Raw genomic sequence first — 23,785 nt, forward strand, 5'->3', positions numbered from 1 at the left:
AGCTCCATCCTCCAGCCACACCCGCAGACATACACACCCATACCCTGCCTATACATATGAGTGGGACACAGACTAACACAGCACAGTGCAGAAAAACACACACATCACCAAAATAATAATAACAACAATATCAACGGGAGGTGAGTCAAAACTGCTCACGGACCCCGAGTCCTCCAGAGCTGGGTCCGTGACAATGTTGGTTCCTAATGATCGCATGAATAAATATAAGGCACGCTTACCTTTGCGTGCATTGTGTATATTAATTCTCTGTGCTGTTTCTGTGATCCTGTGTGTAGATATTTATAGTGACTCGAATTTGCATATTTATGCATTTTGGCAAGCTTCCATTTAGCAAGCGCCACACAGAAATGTATTTGCACAATAGTGGAAAAGCTAAAGCGTGTCTGCATCTGTGGGCACTGAGCTGTGTTAAAGGGCCCGTGACCTCCACAGCCATTCGCACCTCTGGCCACTTGCACCCCAAAGATTCCTTCTTTCTATTTACTGCCATCTTCTTTGAAGTATTAACATGAGTCCTGCTGAAGTACTGCAACCTGGCTGTTATTTTTTTACTGAGGAGTAACATTGCTCACAGCGTGACCCAGTTTGAGCTTCTGTCCTCCTCTTGCATGACTTCAAAAATGCAGGCCGGTGGTTATTAAGAGTTTAGGAGTACTGATGAGGACAGGGGGGTGGGAGGGTTGAGCTTGTGCTGGATTTGTGAGATGAAGCGGATGAAGAGGCATTTATTTTAACCCATATAGCATATCTTAGAAGAATGTGTTTCATTTTAACCACTAGTGGCAGTATCATACTGTTTCTTACTATATGTCCCAAGGGTCCATCATTTTTTAATATGTTTTTTTTAGTTTTCATAATTTTCACATAATACAAACTGAGCTCTGGCAAGGTGGCTGTTTTATTAGAAAAAACACAAGGCTGTTAAATTCAAGGAAAATACAGTGGGGCAAAAAAGTATTTAGTCAGCCACCGATTGTGCAAGTTCCCCCACCTAAAATGATGACAGAGGTCAGTAATTTGCACCAGAGGTACACTTCAACTGTGAGAGACAGAATGTGAAAAAAAAATCCATGAATCCACATGGTAGGATTTGTAAAGAATTTATTCATAAATCAGGGTGGAAAATAAGTATTTGGTCAATAACAAAAATACAACTCAATACTTTGTAACATAACCTTTGTTGGCAATAACAGAGGTCAAACGTTTACTATAGGTCTGTACCAGGTTTGCACACACAGTAGCTGGTATTTTGGCCCATTCCTCCATGCAGATCTTCTCGAGAGCAGTGATGTTTTGGGGCTGTCGCCGAGCAACACGGACTTTCAACTCCCGCCACAGATTTTCTATGGGGTTGAGGTCTGGAGACTGGCTAGGCCACTCCAGGACTTTCAAATGCTTCTTACGGAGCCACTCCTTTGTTGCCCGGGCGGTGTGTTTTTGATCATTGTCATGTTGGAAGACCCAGCCTCGTTTCATCTTCAAAGTTCTCACTGATGGAAGGAGGTTTTGGCTCGAAATCTCACGATACATGGCCCCATTCATTCTGTCCTTAACACGGATCAGTCGTCCTGTCCCCTTGGCAGAAAAACAGCCCCATAGCATGATGTTTCCACCCCCATGCTTCACAGTAGGTATGGTGTTCTTGGGATGCAACTCAGTATTCTTCTTCCTCCAAACACGACGAGTTGAGTTTATACCAAAAAGTTCTACTTTGGTTTCATCTGACCACATGACATTCTCCCAATCCTCTGCTGTATCATCCATGTGCTCTCTGGCAAACTTCAGACGGGCCTGGACATGCACTGGCTTCAGCAGCGGAACACGTCTGGCACTGCGGGATTTGATTCCCTGCCGTTGTAGTGTGTTACTGATGGTGACCTTTGTTACTTTGGTCCCAGCTCTCTGCAGGTCATTCACCAGGTCCCCCCGTGTGGTTCTGGGATCTTTGCTCACCGTTCTCATGATCATTTTGACCCCACGGGATGAGATCTTGCGTGGAGCCCCAGATCGAGGGAGATTATCAGTGGTCTTGTATGTCTTCCATTTTCTGATGATTGCTCCCACAGTTGATTTTTTCACACCAAGCTGCTTGCCTATTGTAGATTCACTCTTCCCAGTCTGGTGCAGGTCTACAATACTTTTCCTGGTGTCCTTCGAAAGCTCTTTGGTCTTGGCCATGGCGGAGTTTGGAGTCTGACTGTTTGAGGCTGTGGACAGGTGTCTTTTATACAGATGATGAGTTCAAACAGGTGCCATTCATACAGGTAACGAGTGGGGGACAGAAAAGCTTCTTACAGAAGACGTTACAGGTCTGTGAGAGCCAGAGATTTTCCATGTTTGAGGTGACCAAATACTTATTTTCCACCCTAATTTACGAATAAATTCTTTACAAATCCTACCATGTGAATTCATGGATTTTTTTTTCACATTCTGTCTCTCACAGTTGAAGTGTACCTCTGGTGCAAATTACTGACCTCTGTCATCATTTTAAGTGGGGGAACTTGCACAATCGGTGGCTGACTAAATACTTTTTTGCCCCACTGTAGATGCAACCTTTTGGGTAGACCAATAGGTAATGAGTGAAAAAAATTCTCATATTTATGTACATATGTGTGCATGTGCATAAAAGCTGTATAGTTTCAATGGGGTATTAATACAAGCTTATTATATGCTTTCTCTTTCTCCCTCTGCCTTTGCCCTCTTCTCTTCTCTAACTCTTAGAATACACACAGAAAAAAATCCCACCATAAATACCTACAAATATTTCCTTCTTTTTAGTAGCGAGAAAGTAAAATAGGGAGAAATATTGATGTAGTGCACTGCAAAGCCAACTAAGTGCTACAATTGATAGTTTAACAGCTATCACATCCATTTATCAACATTCCAAAGAATGGAATCAGTCTGTATGCATACGTGGCAAAAACTGTGGAAGTAATAAGTTGGAGATTTTGGCTGCACCCACAAGGTTGAAAGTGTTACACAACTTGGCCATGTGATGCCTTTTTCTTTTTACAGCAGTGTTGGGGTCACCCACACAAGTTCAAAATATCCACCGGCTGGTGAATGACGGCATGAGAGGAATGAGATATGAGAGGCTGGTGGAGTTACAACTAAAAGACATTTATTGCTAGGGCTTCCCCTTGGGTCACGCTTGCAGCCAGCCTTACATGCAGTGTAATTTCTCCTTCTTACCTTCTCCTCTTCTCCTTTTAGTTTTTTTTCCATCACACGGTCATTAGATGGTCTTCACCTCTTCTGCATGGGGTTTTTCCCCAGCTTCTGATCACGAAAAGTAAGACGGGGGATTTCCCAGGATGTGCCTCACAAGTAGGGAGACTCAGAGTGACGCTGACATTTATGAAGTCCAGTAACATAAACCAGCTCATTATGTGTTTGTTCTTATTTTCTTAAATCTCATGTGATGTTCTATTTATTGTTTAAAGGATGTTTTTAGCCTCTTAAAATAAAAACGGACCACTTAAGTGGACCAGACCAGTAAAATTCCCCTTTATGTTAGTGTAAAGAAGTTTATTTGCACATTTAATGCTTGAGATATGTTAATATAATAAAAAGAAGTGTAGTTATATCAGCACGTTGTTTTTGTACATGATAGAAACTCGTCAGCTTAATTGTGAGAAATAAATGTGTAATATTACACAAAATGTTCTGGTAGCTTGTTGCCCAGACTGGCCTGTAATTATAAAAGTGAAAGCTTTTTATTTATTTATTTTATTTATTGCCTATTTTAAAACATCACCCAGTAATTTCCATAATAGATTAAAAAACAACAACAAAAAAAACAGAAACCTTTCTGTTAAGCATCAGCAGCGCAGACCTATGGACAATAGTCCTAAAATTAAAAGTTAAAATTGAGCAATGATAACGTCCAACAGCAAGGGAGTGAAATCTCTAGCACTCTGTTGCTGTATTGATTTTGCATAGTTACTTTCTGGTTAATTTTCCACAAGAAAAATCTCTTGCATTTTTCCCCTGAGAAAAATCGTAAATGGCCTTCGTTTTGTATTGTAGATAATTGAAAATGTGCTGCTGAAAACTGTTGTTGGCTAAATTAGATAATGACTTTCGTTCAGTTGCAAAGGGCATGTTTATATTTTCCACTGAGCGACAGTGGAGGGCAGAAATGCCATGCGCTCTTCCTCTCACTGAAGGGATTTTCTTTGTGGTTGCTGCAGCTGCTACTTTTCTGACTGACTGACCACTCTCGTCTTTACACCCCTCCATGTCCCCAAGGTCACATGATTCTCTTAAGATCCGACCTTTGACCTCCAGTAACCTGTCATCTCAGGTTGCTATGGGGACACATGTCCTCAGGACCAACGTGGCATCTTGGCGGTTTATTTTTAACCGCACGGCTGCAGCCAGCTTACTGGGCTGAAATGGGGGCTAAAGTCAAGCTGTTGGGGGAGGTTCTGGGAACATTTAGGGGCTTCCAGAGTGGGGCTTCCCAGCTGTAGTGATATTATGCTAAGGGTGTCCTAGCAGGAATTTGAGTCATCCATCCACATGAGCTGTTAATACAACATTATGCCAGCCAACATTAAATACTACTGGAACCTGGAAAGTCCTTCAGCAAGTAGGCCGAACAACTGGAGATGGGGGATTTCAGATAGCTAAAAATGCTCCCGGTGTCCAGTTGGTTTAGCTTGTGGATGTGGTTCCATTTCTTTTTTTAAAGCCTGTGTTAATATTAAGGCTACAGTGTTACCGGATCCGTCTGCTGCAGGACTGCAGGGGCAAAACCTGAATTTGGATTGTGGAGAGTGTGTATATGTTTGTGAGTGCCTGTTTGCAGAAGTTTATGCGTTGTTTTCATTGAGTGCTCTTAGTTCAGAGTAAGTAAATAGTTTCTGTGCATCATGGGTTTCCAGAATACACGCTTTTTGGAAACCAATGTGACATCATTAGCTCAGATATTATTCTCCAGCGTGTTAGTCTGATATTTATTATATGCTTAGTGTGAGAAAGTGCCTGCCCCAGTGGAAACTTTGAGTTTTTTTGTTTATCGGTTCCTATCTCTTGTGGCCAAGACTGAAAAAGGAAGTGAAACATCTTGTCTTGTTTGTGTCCTTGACAACTGTTGTGTACATGATTCATCAACACCTGCATCCGTGACATTTATTTCAAGTAATATTTGTACTGTTATACCACTAGATGGTAAAGTAGGATTTGGAAATATTTTGGTCAACCACAGGTTGTGTCTTGATAAGATGTCAGATGAGTTTGGCTTTCCATGCAGCAGCTAGAAAACATAAGGCATCTGAGGGTAATGAACAGTCCAAGTTCATGTGCAAGTAAATCATTTTCCATTTCCTTATATATGCTTTTCATTTTCTCATCAGTTTAACCTTTGCCTTTGAGGTTTCACTTCAGCTGTTAAAGTTGAACTTCTTTCCATTTTCCACTTCTGGATTTTACATTTTCCTGTTGCCCTTTCAGTGCGCTAAGTTGACAGTTCAGAACTGACTGTCATGTAATCCAAAACAGTGGCAAGGTGGGATAAAATCTGCATGTAATAAACAAAAATAACACTTGATTTTAGTTGAACTGTCCCCTTCGAGGCCTTCTGCTTAAAATCTCTGCTTTTGCTATGAATGACTGAGAACCTTCACAGACATATGAATAGCTCACTCCACAGTAGTAACTTTGTGACCACTTGCACTGGAGCATTTGTGATCTTCCACAAATAGTACAATCTTGTAAAGACAGCAAACATCTCGTCTGTCAAACTGACCAATCTTCATCAACATTGGAGATGACATGCCATGAATCCTGGTTGCCCACAAAAACAGCCAAGCAATAACACAAGAACATCTGGACTTTCTTATATTTCCTGTTTGTCATCTGAACTTTACTGTCTGCAAATATCTCTAAAAACTGGTGTCAGAAAAATGTAGCTTTTTAAAAGGTTCTGAAATAAACAACTCAAACCTCTTAATTATGAGGGGGGGGGGGGAATATATGTGCAATCTGGCCAGGCGGCTAGCGAAATTTGCCCCCTTATTGAGCCTGGCAACTTTACTGTGATTAGACTGTGACCATAAACTACTATTCTGCTCACATGTTGCTTTCAGAACTTGTACATTAGGCAGATTTAATAAAGAATTCCCCAAATATAATTTAAAACAAATTCAGATCACAGAATACCTCAGTTTATTGTGCAGTTTGTTCTTAAAATAACATCTCATTAGCCTGGCGGATCCACTAATGGAGTCAAGAGATGCCTGTGTTACATCACATCAGTGAACTTGAAACAGACGTCCAGGAGGTCGCTGTGACACCTTAATCATGCTAGCAGCCTTACAGAGGATTGGCTTGTAGAGCTCATGGAAACTTCTGGTGTCTGACTTTTCCCCACAGTGTCATGAAGCACGGACTAGGACTGCCTAAGACCTGCCGGACTGACACGTCACTGCACTCTCCTAGAGGCAAACAGTTTAGCTTGCAGACATCGTCTCTCGTTTGTTCTTGACTCCTTTTTAATCTCTTATTCAGCACATATCCATAAGTCATGACCTCTCACTAATAATGTTTAAAACAACAATGCGAAGAGTGAACTGGAGAGAGACTGGTAGTTTTATTCTGCTGATGCAGAGATATTTGGAGCATTCCTTCTGTGCCGAAGGGATGCTATAGCATACTTTTTTGTTTGTTAGAGCATCAGATTTATGTTGTAATCAAAGATGCTCTAACAAAAAAACAACAACAACAACAACAACAAAAAAAAAGAAAGCCAAGAATTTCTCATTGTTGCATCCCGAGGTGGATTTTCAGACTCTGTTTAGCGCCAAAGCTAAAGTGTTCTGATTCGCAAGTAATCTCCCCCCGCTTTCTCACCTAATGGTCTGTTCCATGCCTACTGATGATGACTACCGTGATGTCAGAGCAAAGAGCTCAAAGCGGCTTTGGTGGGGTGCAGAGGGGGCGGTGGGGGGTGGGCATGGGGAAGCTAGAGGTTAAAGAGGTGAAACAGAAAACAAGCCGCTACATGAAGAAAGATGAAGACAGTCATATGTAGACAGCCACATTAACATACGTGAGCACAGGCAGTGAAGCATGTGCACATATCCATCACACTCTGTAGTCACTTCTTCAAAATAGCCTACTGCACAGAGGGATTAAGACACACTCACGCTAGATGCCAGCAGGAAATCATCAGACATTTGTCCTTGTGCACTGGGGCTACTGCACTCGCATTGGCTGAATAAATATTCACGGAGGGATTGCAGAGATTTGGGTAAACAACTGAGGTGCTTGACTATTGGATGGAATGGTGTTTTACTCCCATCATATTAACTATTTTCCTATTGGTCAAAAAATTCATGTTTGGAGGGATTTAAAGAAGCTTTAGCTACTGGATGAAATGATTTGAGTGCTCCACTCCCCCATGCAGTATTAGCACAAGTCTTCTTCAGGAACATGTTGGCTATTGACATTAAATGAGGTCTTTACTTTCATGGAAAGAGCTGAAACAATTTCCTGGTACAGATGCCCAAATAAGTGGTTCATCTGAACTTTGCGTGTCTTTGCGGCCTGATCTGCAGCACGAAGAAGTTTTCTGAAAGGCAGAAAAATCTGTCCACACAAACTCAACAATGGGGATCACTGAATTCAAAAGAGGCGTCAGTGTCTGATTATTGCTGGCATGTGAGCATCCAGAGAAATTGTTCAGCGTACAACAATGTGAGGCACCAACATTGTTCTCGTGTATATTCATATCCCGGATGATTTCTTGCTTTGGAGTAGCATCAATAGGCAAATGCACGCTTTACAATTGGCTGGAGTGGAGTTAGAGTTGTGTTTATTAGCGTAAACAAGCTGTGCTCCAGAGATAACACTGAGGCCATTCACCCCACCCTGGCATTGAGCTGATAATAATACCAGCCTGCACTCACACACCAACACACACAGGCATCATTCAACTCCTCTGTTCCCTGTTTTCCTCGATGCATCGCTGCACAAACCAGCGAGGTAACACGACTCAAAACAGAAACAATACAAATGCCCTGCAGCCTCCCCACAACAGGATTGTCACAGCTCTAGGGTCGCCCTTGGCTGTCATTCTCATTCACACACGGTGGGTTTTCACAATGGTGTCCAGCATTATGCCCAGACTGTGCTTGTGACCCGCCCCAAGTAATGACCTCATCTGACAGCACAGCTGCCAGTAGGCAGCAGACTGCTTATGAAACAAGGCCATTCTATCCCTAAAATTCAGGGGTTGTGCAACTGGAGTGGGAGCACAGTGTGCCCGTGCGTGAGTGTAAGTTTGTATGTGGTAGAAATTTTGTGATTATGCAACAAGGTTGATATTATAGCTGCAAAAAAAATTCTGGCGAATTTTGAGCCACATTGTGCTTCAGAAGGACGGTGTGTTGTGCCCACACATGCACGCACATGCACCTGCGCACACAGACACACAGTCTAATACCACAGTTATGAATAATAGATACAGAAGTGATGTGTCAAAGTCCTTGGAGTGGCCTGGAACCAGAGAGCAGATTAAATGTGCACCAACCCTGACCTCAGCCAGACCGTGTTACACACCCACACACGATCAGGCACACACAATCCCACGCACGCAGTCTGCTATCATGACAGCACTCTCCCTCTGACCAATGAGATATGCAGCAGTTACCACAGCTCAGACGAGCGGCATCATGACAGAATATGAATTTGAGTCACTTTTACGCTTCACTCAAGTTACGTTCATTCACGCAGGAGCTGAGCTGCTGCAGGTGGTTCATTAGTGAGGAGTCGTCTGTTTGCTAGCAACTATACGAACTAGTATAAGCTTTATTTATTTATCACAAATCTGTAGCTGCTCTTTTATTTATAATTGCACTGCCTTCATTCCATTTTTTCACCTTTACTAAATTAAATTAGAAGCAAATCCTAAAACATCTATGCTGTAGTGTGCTGGATTATTAATAGAGACCAAAATAAATCTGCAATGCTTGATGTACTTGTTAAGCCAGCTGGTTCAGGTTTCTTGTACAGACAAGTGCTATTATAGAGGGAAAGATAAAGAGGGCATAAAGACAAGCCCTTAGCAAAGTTTCTTATGTTTGATTGGTAGATTTTTTAAAAAAAGCTGTCCCTTGTCACAGCAGTTAGCTTCACATGTTTGCTTTGGTGTTTGCCTTTAGCTGGGTTTTATGTTGGATGCCCTTCCTGACCCAACTCATAGGGGGTTTGTGTCCCCTGTGTCCCCCTTGAACCACCAACCTTCCAGCTTACCAACCCAATGGATAACCCACTAAACTAATTAGCCACCTATTTGTGGAGTAAATATTGCTCTTTTTTTTTTTCAGATCATTCTTGTAATTGTTTCGAGAGGTAGACAGGTAAATGTAGACAGTAGAAGAATGTTGTGCATATGTATTATTGACATTGAGAAGCTGCAGGTTTGCTCTTTATTTTTGTGGCTTCCTAATATTCCCATTTTAGCTGAGAATAAAATGATGCATATCCTTTTTAGGTACACCTGCAGATCAGGCTTCTCTTATGAGCCGGTTGCACCAGGAGGAGCTCGTGTTCTTCAGGCTTCTTTCGCTTCTCACCTTGTCACCTGAGAACAAACATGACCTCCTTGTTGATAATAGCACTCGTGAACACGTTCTGTTTTCCAGTGCCTCCAAACTTCTCCTCCTCCTTCAAAGAGACCATGAAAAATTAAGTAAGCTTTGCGTCATCATTTGTACAGGTAACAATGTTGGCATGTCAAGCCAAGGTATCTGATCCTTTCTTCCAATGACACGGTGGAATATGTTAGGCAGTGTTAGCTTTCACCAGGTAAAGCTGCAATATTGATGAACAGGGTGAGGCGTTCTTTCCACTGCCTCAACTCCAAGTGGCTCCTCCTCCTCCTCCTCCACGTCGCGTTCATTTGATACATTAAAGTGCTGGCGCCATTGGGTGGATGGATGGTCAGGCGAACTGGGCGAAGTGGAGTGGAGAAGGGAAGGGAGGAGAAGAGCGCGGCATGCTGCACATTTTCCATCTGTCATGAAAGTGGAGCAGCTCATTACCACAGAGTGCTCTCTACTGAGCTGACCTGAAAAGACAAGAAGTGTGTGCGTAGGCGCGGGTTCGAGAAAATTCACATATAGTATTAATGTGGTACCTTTTCGAACCCAGTGTGCTCATACTCATGCGCAACTCCGCGTGGAAGTGTGTAGAACAAACGCTAATGTGTGTGGCACTGTAAATTTAATCATATGTCCTCATTTGCAAGAATAAGAGCAATCATTCTACTGAAGCAGCGCAATCCCAGTACATTCCTGCAAGCATCATCCACTAACAAATGAAAGCATCAAAGTGATACAATTTTTCATAATTGAGGAGACATTTTCTTTTATTCCATCTGTCCATTACTCCACTTAGATAAATCATCACCCTTAAAAGGATGTACGTGGATCATCCACAGCATTAAAATACACCTTGCAAATAATGCGTTGGTAGCTTTCTTGCCACCAAAACAGCTCTGACCTGGCAGGACACGAGCATGGGAGCTCTGGAGGTGTCCTGTGATTACTGGCACAAGGACATTGGCAACAGAGCGCTTTGGGTCCTGTGGGTGGTGTGTCATGGTATAGGCCTAGCTGGCTTGTTCCAACGTGTTCCACCGATGCTCTATTTGATTGTGATCTGAGGAGTTTGAGCTGTTTTGCAGTGTGCTGAACTGCCATCAGAAAGTGTTACCATGGGATGGTGGTGTGTACTTGGCCTGCAGCACTGTTTAAGTGTGTTATGTGTCAAACCAATATTAACCTTAATGCAAGAATTCCTAGCAGGATATTGCATCAGTTCAGCCTGTGGTTTTAATGTTGTGTGATTGGTTTTAACTTATAAAAAGATTATTTGCAGCTTTTTTTTCTCACTCAAAGCCTAGCTGCAGATTAGAGATGAGGGACTGTGGTCCTTTCGCAAGGAAATCCAGCTAGTACACCTTGTGATGAACATAAACAATCTCCCTTGAGCTTTCTCTGTATGCTTGATCCCCAGGGTTTAATGTCCCAGCTGAGAATTCAGCATGTCAATTTGTGAATGTGCTTGAGGGCACTGCAGAAGCTGTGGGTCTGATATAGGATGGCAGGCAGAAAGAGAGAATGGGAAGAGAGGGGGAATGAAGGCACAGCAGGGAGAGAACAGAAAGATAAATCTGGAGGGACCTTGCAGATTGGTAATAAAGCCTCTGCGACCAGATGTCTATCTGAATAAAAAAGCTATTTGCAGTTGTTGTTTGTTTTTGTTTGTTTTTTTCTCTTTTCACTTAATTCAACCAACAACCACACTGAAAGGCAAAAAGAGCTTTGTCAGACAGAAATGCTCCTGAGCTTTTGGGACTGACTCTAAAAAAATGTCCTTACAGTAGCAGAATCCAAGGTTCTGACAAACCTCGGTGAACAATTTGCAGCTCACTGTGAATCCTTCAGCAGGCTTTACCACTTGTGCCTCAACTGGAATTAACCTCCCTTCCTCGCTCGACCATGATGATTGATTTCAAGGTCTGGCTGCAAACCTGTCCAAACTGTAGCTGGCGAAAGATTCTGCTCTCAATAGCCATTTCATAATTTGTGTTCCCTTCAGTCTGACAGAAAGGATACCATAGAGGGCATAATTGATTACCTGCTCTGTCCTTGTCATGTCTACAGCCTTGGAGCTTCACAGTGCTGGATGTTGTGTTGCGTTTCCAGCTGTAGTGTATGGCTGCCAGGGTTAATCACAAAACAGGGCATAACTTGTTTGATGCTCCAAGCTTGATCCTAAAATGGAAACAGTTCAGGGCAGCAGTTCAAACATTAATGTGAAGATCATTAGCAAAGATGCTGATGTGATGAATATTAACTCAGGATTGGACATTGCTATGTACTGTTTGTTGGCAAATGTCCTAAAAAAGCAAGCACATCTGTCATTTAAGCAGCATAATAAGGCCTCTTGCACCTGGGGGCAAAGGTAGTTGATGTGACATTGTTATAGAAGAGCAATACAAATGGATGAATGGATAACAAATTAATTAATTTACAGTTAGCAGTTTAATATGAATTTGTTTAATAAATGTAATCATTACCACAATAGCTTTACTAAACAGTATTTTGAAGTGTGGGGTGGGTTAAAGAGGAATGATGTATGGGAGTACAGATTAAAACCATCAAACAAGAAGCAATGAACCCGAACCCCAACTTGTGAACATATTAAATATATTATATTATATTAATCGCAAAAACAATGCTGCTCCAAATGTTTCCTTGCAGTTGCTTTGATTGCCAGCAGAGTCCCACGGCTGTTTGCTCGGCAGTTGTCAGCTTGTCTGCAAACACTGCCAACTACTCAACAAGCTGCAGTAAAACTTGAAAATATGAAATGCAAAACGGAAACTGAAGGCATTTCAGAAGGCAAAGCCTTTAGTTTGAAGGCAAGTATTCCCTGTTTTTCTGGTTTTCTCACACTTTTCACAGTTTCACTCATGCTCAGCGAGTGTTTGTTAAAAAATTGGCATTTAACATTCTAACTATGGTCAACTACAGCAAGATGCTAGTAGCCAAAGAAATTGTAAAGAGGTTTTTTTCCAACCAGTCAGGGAATACATATCTTTCCCCTCACGACCACTGGTCACTTGCTTCTAGTGTGACGTTCAAATAATCGTTGGAGGAAAACCAATTTTGACGTTTTTTAGGCCATAGCATGATTTTTCCATAATGCCAATGAAAAGCTTTGTCAATAGTGGTGTGAGGTCAAAAAACACTAGAACAATATATATATTGTTCTGAAAACCATTAATTTGAAATTGTTCATTTGAACAGCCTTCCGTGTTGATTTAGTTTTCAGTAGGTGACAACTTCTGTGTTACACTTCAGGCAAATCTTTTAGCAGAAAGAGAACTTGGAAAGAGACGCGTCCATATTTTAGTTCCTCATGTCCAAAAGACAGGAGCCCTCAATGAGCAGACTCACGACAGCATTTCCTGGTTTCTCAGTTGGTTTCCTAAACAATACAGCTTCTTTTTATTGCACAACAATGCCAAAGTAAAGAATTCCTGGGCCTCAGCCAAAAGAGAAATAGGCTCCACTATCTCTAATCCTCTTTACTCATTTTCCACTTATTCAATTAGTTCCTTTCTTTGTAATAAACAGGTCATTATGTTTCCAAATTGCACCATCAGGTTTTAATCAAAGGACTGCTAAATTGCCAACTAAGCATGATGCTGTTCCAACTTGTCTGTGGATATACAGCTTGAAAGACCAAAGGTTGCAGTGCAGTGACTGTGGCTTTGATCAAAGTTTCTTTAGCTTCAGGTAGAGCAAGGCTGGCCTTTGCTAACATGTTTTTCTTGTCTGTGCTGAAGATTTTTATATATAATATATATGTGTGTATGTATATGTATTTTTTATTATTATTATTTATTTATTTTTTTACTTTTAGTTAAATATATATTAAATGCAGCTTCTTTAAACCTCACAATCTCATTTCAAATAGTCTGTTTGAGCATGTCTGCTTCTGAAAGTTGACTGCACCTCTCAAATCTTTAGTTATGGGTGAAAAATCTATCTGGAGGTGGTTTATTGAAGATAGCCGGTATGAGTCTTTTGAACTTTGAGCATACTGGGGGGGATGGGATGCAAGTCCAGCTCTAAGCCTAAGAGAGCTAAATAACCTTGTTGTGCTAATACAGTATGCCGATAAGCCTTTAAAAGCTCAAACGCTAATCTTCATAACTTACGAAGCATTAAAAATCTACAATAAGCAAAAGATTTGTCTGCTGCAGCAAGTAAGTGTTAGTTAAGTTTTAATCAGTGAGTGGGTGTGCTGGAGTCTGCAAAAGGTTAAACCCAATCAGTATGGAAATAATTCTATGTTGAATTGACTAGACAGCCACAGTATGTCCTAGGCTGACCTAGTTAACCATGTGCATAATATCCCTCTGCTCCAATTGCTGTTGACTCATAGCAGGATGACGGTGTCTCCTGTATGTGAGGCCAGCGAGAAGCTGTGACTGAACACCGTGAAGCTATTTAACATCCCAAACCTCATTTAACTTTGGAGGAGAGACAAGTTTCATGAAAGTGAAAAGCTATTTTTTGGGATGCTTTACTTTGAAACTTACCTAAGAACTTTGATGTTAAACATAGGAATGTAACATTTTTGCTTTGGATTAAAAATGCAGTGCTGGCTGTTAAGGTTTCTCATGTGACATCATGTGCACATGGCTCACGAGTTGTCCGCCGCATTGGAGACCAGTCCACAACCATCTGGAAACCACCAGTTGCTAGGGAAATGTGTGTATTACCTGACTGATTCTTTGACATTGCTAGCTGTCGATGGGTGAAATCGGTTACAAAGAAGGTGCTGCACCAAAGGCCTCCCAGTGACTGCTTTGGTTGCTAGCAGATTTTCACAGTTGCCTGTAGTTTTTTATGTTAGCTTACAAGTATTTGTTAATTACTAGCCAAGTGGTAATGCAACTTGAAAAACTGTAATGCAAACCAGAAATGAAGAATCTTCACCTTCATCTTAAAAGCTGTGACTCAATCCTGCAGCCAACATGTTTCATAATTCAAATTCTTGCTTTCTGTATTTTCCATTTCTGTTGCATTTTTCACAGTTTCATTATAATTACGAGCGTACATAGACAGTGTTTGCAGACAGGTCTGTAACTTCAAACGCTGACCCAACAATATGATAGCGATCAATCAATCACAAGGAGGCATTTCCCAAATAGTTGGGGAATATATATTTTCCTTGGCAACGTTTTTCCTTAGCGACATGTGGTTGCAAGTGGGTTTCTGACTGGTCTGTAGGTCTGTGTGACTGGGACTTCATCATTTCCTAGTCAGTGCCATCAACCTCCAGCAACCACTCACAACCAGTTGGGGAATACTAAATTTTTTCCTTATGACCGGTGGTTGCCAGATGGTCATGGACTAGTTTCTAGAACTGTATGACTGGGGCCTTGCCTTGCAGCACCAAACACAAAGCGGCCAATAGTAGTTAGTTTACATTTACTAACGCACTGATAAAATTCTACCTAATCATGGCTTTAAACTGAAAGTTGAAAATCACCTAAATTCGTACATATAGGTTCATGTCCTCGGAGTAACAGGAAAAAGATGTTTCAGGGCATTCTGTTGTAATGTTTTTAAGCCACAGATGTCTTGAGGCACTGAAGGAAAAGCCAGTGAGGATTCATCTGTGTAGTAGTCTGTGTTGCAGGTGTTAAGCTATTTCACTGGATAACTGTTTGACACTAAAAGGATCCAAAATGTCATATGCATCAGAGCAATAATTTTTGGTGAAATCTTTCATAATGACTAAGTGACTAAGAATGCACAGACTTTTGTACCAGTTCTTTCCTCAGTTCAGACATTTCAGTCTGGATGAAATTTTTAAAAGTCACTGACCATCAGACAACTTAAACAGATAAAGAGATTTAAAAAGCTGCTTTCTGTTTGGGTGATTCAGATCTGTTATGTCCAGCTTTGTCCCTGAGGATAGGGTTAGGCACACATGTGTGTTGGTTGGTGCAGTAACTGAGTGTGTGTGAATGTAGTGGTGATATTGTAAGAGGAAGGCAGATTAAACTTTGCTGTCTTACCCTTCTCGTTCTCTTGACTGCACATGAACTCCTTTGCTCACTGGTTACTTCTCTGGCTGAAAATGAGCTCATGAACTCCAACTGAGTCTCTCAACTCTATCTCTGTCTCTCTCTCACACACACACACATGAAAACACACACTTGTTCCCCAGTCGGATCTCCTCTTCCCTTCCTAATTGCCCCGAGGGGCTTACTGGACCTTGGCATTCCTCTCACTCTACACTTTAAGTTTAGCTGCTCGCCTGTGTCAGGGCATGACAGGCTCACCACCCCCTATGTCCAGACAGCGACACCGCTTCATGGCAACACATTAACACCTTTGCTGCTCCTACAAGCACAGCACAATGAGCCATGGCACTGAGACAGGTAATGATGCAAGCCTTCTTGCGGTCGTTCCAGCCACAGCTTGTTTTGATATAATTTTCCATGTTGGTATTTAGGGCTGGGCCATATTATACCGTTCACGGTAATACCGGTATAATGTTAGGCAACGATAGGAAAATGAAATATCGCGATAGAATGGGAGTAAAACGCGCATGCGCAGTGCCTTTGTTTTCATACGCACATGGCCGATTGTTGGTTTGTAAAAATGGTGCAACTTCCGTGATGTGGAACTGGTTTGGTGTTTGTCCGTCAGATACACAACAAAGCACATTTTTTTGCAGAACATGCAAGCGGCCGTTGTTATTGTCGTATTTGTCGGACTAAGATGCTCTTAAATCTGGGAGTAATCTGGGTCCCAAACTCCGTATATTTGACTTCAGGTCAAACAACACTGCAGCATCACTGAGAGTTGAAAACTGTCTAAATTCTTTGATCTTTAATAAAACGATCAGCATTGCTGCTTTACCAGGTGTAACTATAAAGTTTAACTTCCAGGCATCCATGAAAACAAAAGTTATTACATTTAACGGAGTTAGAAGTTAGCAGGAAGCTAGCGGAAGTTAGCTCGCTAGTTTCGCTAGTTACCTAAGCATGATATAGCATGTTCTGACTGAGAGATTTCTGAAAAAATTCAAACGTACAGCTCTGCTATCACTTCCAACATAAATGAAGACAGGAAACTAAACAGCAGTGACGTTTGTAGGGTTACTGAAGTTGGGCTAGCTGGTATATAATGATGTGCTACGTGATCGCTAGCGACACAGCTATGTTAGCATAACATAAACAGTGAAGCTGGAGGACGAACACTAACACTTTTCCACTTATAAAAGTTAACGTGAAGGTTCCTCATGGTTAGAGACAAATGCAATCGCATGGCAGGATGCTGTAAACGGACCAAACTTCAGTCAGGAGAACAACTGAGATAATCCATCCACAATACGAGGTTAGTCATTAATATACTGCAACAACATGGGAATAGCTCAGCTGCCAGAGAATTCAACATTAATGAATCAATGGTACAGAAGTGGAGGAAGCAAGAAGAATGAGTTTAATAAAGTTTGATTTATCTGACTGCTTTGTTTCGCTTAATGTGCCTTATAATCCCGTGTACCTTATGGTCCGAAAAATGCGTACTGCACACTGCAGTTTAATGTTGCAAAGCACCTCTTTTTAACTTCAGTGGATATTATACATGGTTATGCTCAGGATATGTCAGCCCATTTCTACTGGAAATGCCTTTGGGTTAAACTTTCAGCAAGGAATTTGCATTTGCACTGTTACATTTTTATAAAGCTTTAATGTACATAAAAACCAGCTTCTTGTTTACGTGAAAATAAATGGAAGGTTGTCTTTTTGCGCTAGTAATGTTGTGGAGTTGTATTTTGTCTCGCATCAATTATATCGTCAGTTATATCGTTATCGCAAATTTTCAAATATATATCGTGATAAATATTTTTGGCCATATCGCCCTGCTCTATTGGTATTTTTCATTAGGTATTTAACTCAAAATAAAATTTGGTTCTAATTTTAAGGAAAAGTGTATGAGGCAGTATTGCTCTAGCAACAGTTCACTGAGTTTAATATATTTACAGTTTCTCTGACTCTACCCAAATATCACAGCTCTAAAGTCTCATTATAAAAAGTAATGTGCTGTTTTCTTGTGCAGCGTACATCATTAAAATTATTAATATGTTTTACTCCAATTTAAAATAGCTAATCCTGACAGGTCACAACTGCCACTTGAAAGGCTTCTCTCAATCACTCCTAGGTACAAACATCCTTCTTCATTGTTAGATCATAAATAACTGGCTTCTCAATTACAGCGATGATCGTTTCTTTGTCACAGTGGTTGAAAGTAGTTGTCATACGTCCTGCCTCTCTTTGATTTGGATTAGTTGGTAAGAAATGGCATTAATGAGCATAGCAATGTTAAAAACTAGTTTGAACTGTTTTCAACTAAAAGTAAGTGCAGGATTTGTGGAGGAAATAAAAGCCGCTGGTGGAAAAATGGCTGTGGACACGCAGCCCTGCTCAGGGTGCTTCAGGTTCTTGGCAGTACTTAGGCGTGGATAACGGACTTTAGACAAATGATCGACTGAGACTACACCCACTGGTTTGTGGACTACTGTTTTGAAACCAAGTGTTTGACATTTTGCCCATCTTGATTTTTTTCTTTAAATAGGACAAGAACATGTTAACACCCTAGTGTAGTGTGTCAAGTTCATCCATGCTGCACAATGAGATTAAATGGCATCCAAATTTCTTTACTTCCAGGAGAAATTGAACCTAGCACTCTTGGTACAACTGAAATCTGTGCTAAAGTGTTCTTAGTTATGTAAAACTTTGTTATGTCCCCATTAGAGTACAGAGGATGTAGGAAACTAAAAGTGTCGAGGTTGAAAAAAGAGTAAAGATTTTTATCTGCTGTCTCCATCTAAAAGAAACAACAACAAAACCTAGATGTTGGTGTTACGTTTCGGTGTTGTCAGTGTGTTCTTTTTGGCGTGACTGTTATGTGTTTCCTGTTTTACTTTGAAAGTCTGTGTTATCTTAGTCTTTTCAGTTTACGTTTCCCTGTCTCGTCAGTTCTGAGTTGCCCCAGCTGTGTTTCCCTCTTGTTGTCCATTTTCCTGATTGCTCCCTCTAGGTATTTAAACCCTGTGTTTCAGTGTGTCATGGTCGTGATCTCCCCCGTGTTGTAAATAGTTTGGTGTTTTGTTGTAAATAAATAGTTTGTTGTAAATAGCTGTAAATAGATTTGTCGATACTTTCGTTTTGGGATTTTGGTGGTGAGCTTTAGTGGGTTTTTTTCTGTGGGGTTTTTTTTTTTCTTTATTTTTACTTTTTTCGTGTTGCACTCCGGTTGCCTAGGCTGGGGTGTAACATATGGGGGCTCGTCTGGGATTGCCTTCGTTGGGGGGTCCGGGGACCGCCCCAGCCTTTGTCGTCTGCTGGAGGGTCCGTGGGACCGCTCCAGCCTTCATCCGCCTTCGCTGGAGGGTCCGAGGGACCGCTCCAGCCTTCGTCGTCTGCTGGAGGGTCAGTGGGACCGCTCCAGCCTTCATCAGCTTCATCTGCCTTCGCTGAGGGGAGGGTCCGTGGGACCGCCCCAGCCTTTGTCGTCGCTGGAGGGTCCGTGGGACCGCTCCAGCCTTCATCCGCCTTCGCTGGAGGGTCCATGGGACCGCTCCAGCCTTCGTCGTCTGCTGGAGGGTCAGTGGGACCGCTCCAGCCATCATCAGCTTCGTCTGCCTTCGCTGAGGGGAGGGTCCGTGGGACCGCCCCAGCCTTTGTTGTCGCTGGAGGGTCCGTGGGACCGCTCCAGCCTTCATCCGCCTTCGCTGGAGGGTCCGTGGGACCGCTCCAGCCTTCGTCGTCTGCCGGAGGGTCAGTGGGACCGCTCCAGCCTTCATCGGCTTCGTCTGTCTGGATCAAACTTTTCACTTGGTGTTAAATGTTTGATTTTTGGGTGGGGGGAACTGTTACGTTTCGGTGTTGTCAGTGTGTTCTTTTTGGCGTGACTGTTATGTGTTTCCTGTTTTACTTTGAAAGTCTGTGTTATCTTAGTCTTTTCAGTTTACGTTTCCCTGTCTCGTCAGTTCTGAGTTGCCCCATCTGTGTTTCCCTCTTGTTGTCCATTTTCCTGATTGCTCCCTCTAGGTATTTAAACCCTGTGTTTCAGTGTGTCATGGTCGCGATCTCCCCCGTGTTGTAAATAGTTTGGTGTTTTGTTGTAAATAAATAGTTTGTTGTAAATAGATTTGTCGATACTTTCGTTTCGGGATTTTGGTGGTGAGCTTTAGTGGGGGGGTTTTGTGTGTGTGTGTTTTTTTTTTTTTTTCCTTTATTTTTACTTTTTTCGTGTTGCACTCCGGTTGCCTAGGCCGGGGTGTAACAGTTGGTCACTAAACATAAAGAGTACATTAGAAATGCTAAATAATCAAAGCACCTTCCTCTCCACAGAGCAGAGGTAAGCGCTTAAACAGAGGTCACAAGCTGTAAAGAAAAAGCTTTCAGTCCCTGGAGCTCTTCTGCACTTAAGTACTCCTGGTCTACTCAAGGCAGGGCAGAGAGAGACACACCCACTGGGGCAAAATTCACAGCATGGCTTGCAAAGTCCAACTTTAAGTCCCTTATACAATTTGAAAAGCATAGTTTTACAAAATCATCCACAAAAAGTCAAAATTAGCTATAGCGACCATGTACTAGACTGTAAACATATTTATTTTTCCTCGAAAATTAAACATTTTAACACTATTATGGGGATTGACTTAATTATGGAGACAGCCTCAAGTGGCCATTGGAGGAACAACAGTTTTTGGTGCCTGTGAACGTGACAAACAGCAGTGGATGAAAACTGAGGTTGCAGATCTATGCCTGTCAGTATCTTACATGGACTTTTGCACATAAACTGTTAAGTGGTCTGTATACCAAATGCAAGACCACCCTTCCAATAAAAATTCCAGTGTACAGGATATAGCATAAAAGTGGGGTTAAATTAAAACAGGAGCTCACTGTTAACAGCACAGAATCACATGAAGGTCCGCTGTGTTAGACTGCAACACATATTTTTGATCATGAGCAATGTAATTCCCAAGAAATGTTTTAAAGCCTTAGTTTGGCTCAAAAGGTAGACTGGCTGTCCATCATTTAGGAGGTAACACACGGTCAGACAGTTTAACAATGGTCAAAGTGTCGTTTGGCAAGATGCTGAACTCAAAATTGACCCCAATAGCACCATGAGTGTGTGTGAAAGATAGAAAGTGTTTAAAAGCATAGACTAAAGCATAGCATGTGAATGGATGAATAAGGATTTGAGTGCTAGAGTAGAATAGTTAAATAAGTACCAGTCCAAAGGTAGAAAACTTCAACAACGAACATCTTTCATGATTTCATTTTACCATTTTCCAATGGATCATGTGGAAAATTCCCCAGAATGCCTTTTCGCAGCAGAGTAATGAGCATATGTCTGTCATTTACTTTCTGCTCCTTTATTTACTTTTACATTTTTTCCACAATATAATTTTGGAGTAATAAGGTTCATTATGTGGAGTGTGAATGATGTGGTGCCAATTGAGCGGTGATATTCATGATAGTTTGAGATGTAGTTGAAAGAAAAGGTTTCAAATTAGTTAATTTAAAAAAATAGTTTGGCTTTGGTGTTAAAATATGGAGGTGTTATAAGATTAAAAATGTTGATTGGCTTGCTTTTGATCACAAATGTGAAGAATTATTTGGTTTTGATTACTGCCTCACTTGTTTAAATCAAGTCCAGATTAAACGTGGTGCGTTATTAATAGTCTTAGTCTGTGTGTATGCGTGCCTTCTTGCTTTATGTACTGTGGTATTAAAAAAAGATGACATCATGCTCTGATGCTCTTGAATCTCATGATGCATTGAAAACTGTTAGAAGCTTGTAGAGCATTGCACTGTGTCTGTGTGTGTTTGTGAAAGAGAGAGAGGGGAGGGTCTAATCCTGCTGTGTCTGATGGTGTAGGATCTTTCTGTGTGTGTGTGGGGGGGGGGGGGGGTTGCACTTGTGTGTTTTTCTGCCAGTCTGTAGCATTCCATACCATGACTGAGTGCAATACTCACAGATGCATGTCCTCATCTGTGTGCGACTCCCACAAATGCCTCTATCAAACCCTCTGCAGTCCACTATCATCCCATTCCCTGGCTTGCTGCACAGCTTAGCCAACAAGTCCGCTTGTGTTTATGTTTGTGGGTATGTTCCTGTCAGTGTCTTTTTTTTTAATATGAGTGCTTCTCACATGTTGCTCACCCCACCTTTTCTTTCATCACCTTCCTTTTTGTTTTGTTCCACTTTTCTCCCCTCCCTGGTCTAATCTCACAGGATTTAGTTGAGGGAAAGAAAGTGTGAAAGAAATAACATAATTGTGATTAAATGCTGTTATTTATGTTGCAGTGCAAAAGAAAAGCAGTTTGGGCCATTTGAAGGCCAGTAAATGTGTTTTTTGTGGTCTTGTTTTTTATATTTGGCAACATAATTGTTGCTCTCAGGTGATGATTCATGTGAAAATGAAAAGCAAACTCAAAAAACATGAACCATCTGAGAAGCAGAACCCTTCAGCCACATCATCATTTCTAAAAGCTCCTTGGTTGAGTGGATGATTGTGTACACGTCAGTGGGGTGATAAGGCTAGTTATTGTAACACTAAATGTGTCAAAAAATTTTCCCTTGAGGCTGCAGTTGTAAATATATCACAGTGCATTTGAGTTAGCGTAGCTAGCATAGGGCCAAATAGTGTGAGATCAAGGTGTGTAGACAGTAAAGTGAAATCAGTAAACCTTCAATCTTCATCACAAAGATGGGTTTTTGTTTCTAAATCAATCAAACTTTAAATCTGATTCCAACTCTAACGTGGACCAAACGGGAGAAAGAAAAAGAACATGAAACAATTGAACTTGTTTTTCTGCATTTTGAGCCTCAAGTCATTCATTTAAGTCCTTTTCTTGGTGGTACCAGAGTAACAGTTTGGGTTCATAATGGGAGGAGGTTCAGGTTTTATTTTTTATCTTTGTAGTTTTTTGTTTTTTTACAAAGCTACTAAAAAATCCAGGTTTAATAGCTAATTATGCCTTGTAACTGTCACGATCCTGGGTCTTATGACCCAGTGTTTTGAGTTTTAGTTCATTTTTGATGTTTTAGTTTATGTAAGCCCTTCAGGTTCCTAAGTTCATTTGTTATCATGCTTAAGTGTTTCTAGTTATTATTTCCCCCTCGTGCTTCCACCATGTTAAGTCTCCCCTGCTTTTCATGTATTTCATGTCTGTGGCTTATGTTGTCAAGTTCAGGTTGTCATGTCTATATCTCACTCTGTTTCCTGTTTTATTGTGAAGAGGTCTGGCGTTTCTGTGTTCATCGTGTTCAGTTTTACTCTCCTACTGTGATGTCATTATGTTCATGTGTGCCAGCTGTTTCCCCAGGTGTTGCCACTTCCCCTAATCACCTCCTGTGTATTTAAGTCCTCTGTTTTCAGTGTGTGATTGTCAGGTCGTCTGTTGTTCATGCCATGCCATGCTTCCAAGTTTCTTGTCTAGGTTTTTCTTATTGTTTGTTTAGATTCCCCAGTTTAGGTTTGTGTTAATTTTGCTTCAGTTTGCCTTGCCCTTTGTTTGTACCTTTTCTACCAGCCTTATTAAACGGCTCACCTTTTGTTAACATTCAAGTTTTGTTCCCTGTTCCTTGGAGTCTGCATTTTGGGTCCTTTTTCAATTCATACAGTCTGCCCTCGCCAGACCGTGACAGTAACACAACTCTAAAAGGTGGATGCATGTAATAGGAGAGGATCCAGGTGAAAATGAACTTAGCCCAAAGTGTCAATGAAAGTAAAGTTAGTTGGTGTCATGGGGGCAATAAAAAAAACTCTGCTAGGCATGTGGAATTTCCAGCTTCGGCCCCGTTCTTACAGGAAACTGGAAAGTATGAGGTTTCTAACAGAAAGAAGGGCATTCTTAAAGTTCTTAGTGACAGGGAAAACAATGCAGGAAGGCAGTGATGGCAGGGCAGGGCTCGACAGTGCAGGCATTTCACTTATTTAACTGAGTGAAGAGTTAAAATCAATTAGCAGCTTGTGTGAATAAAATCAGTTGTAAGTTTCAATCCAGTCATCCTCGATTTTTCTGAACAAAAATGGTGATAACACACATGACAGTAAACTTAGACGCAGTGAAAGATTTTCCTAGACATGACCAACGCTCTGTGCTTAAGGCCTCAGTTACACAGGCCTGGAGACCAGAAAGCAA

Source organism: Diplotaxodon limnothrissa, linkage group LG17 (assembly GCF_057381915.1).
Source record: "Diplotaxodon limnothrissa isolate DT_005_m linkage group LG17, D_limnothrissa_male_GT1.1, whole genome shotgun sequence".
NCBI classification, from domain to species: domain Eukaryota; kingdom Metazoa; phylum Chordata; class Actinopteri; order Cichliformes; family Cichlidae; genus Diplotaxodon; species Diplotaxodon limnothrissa.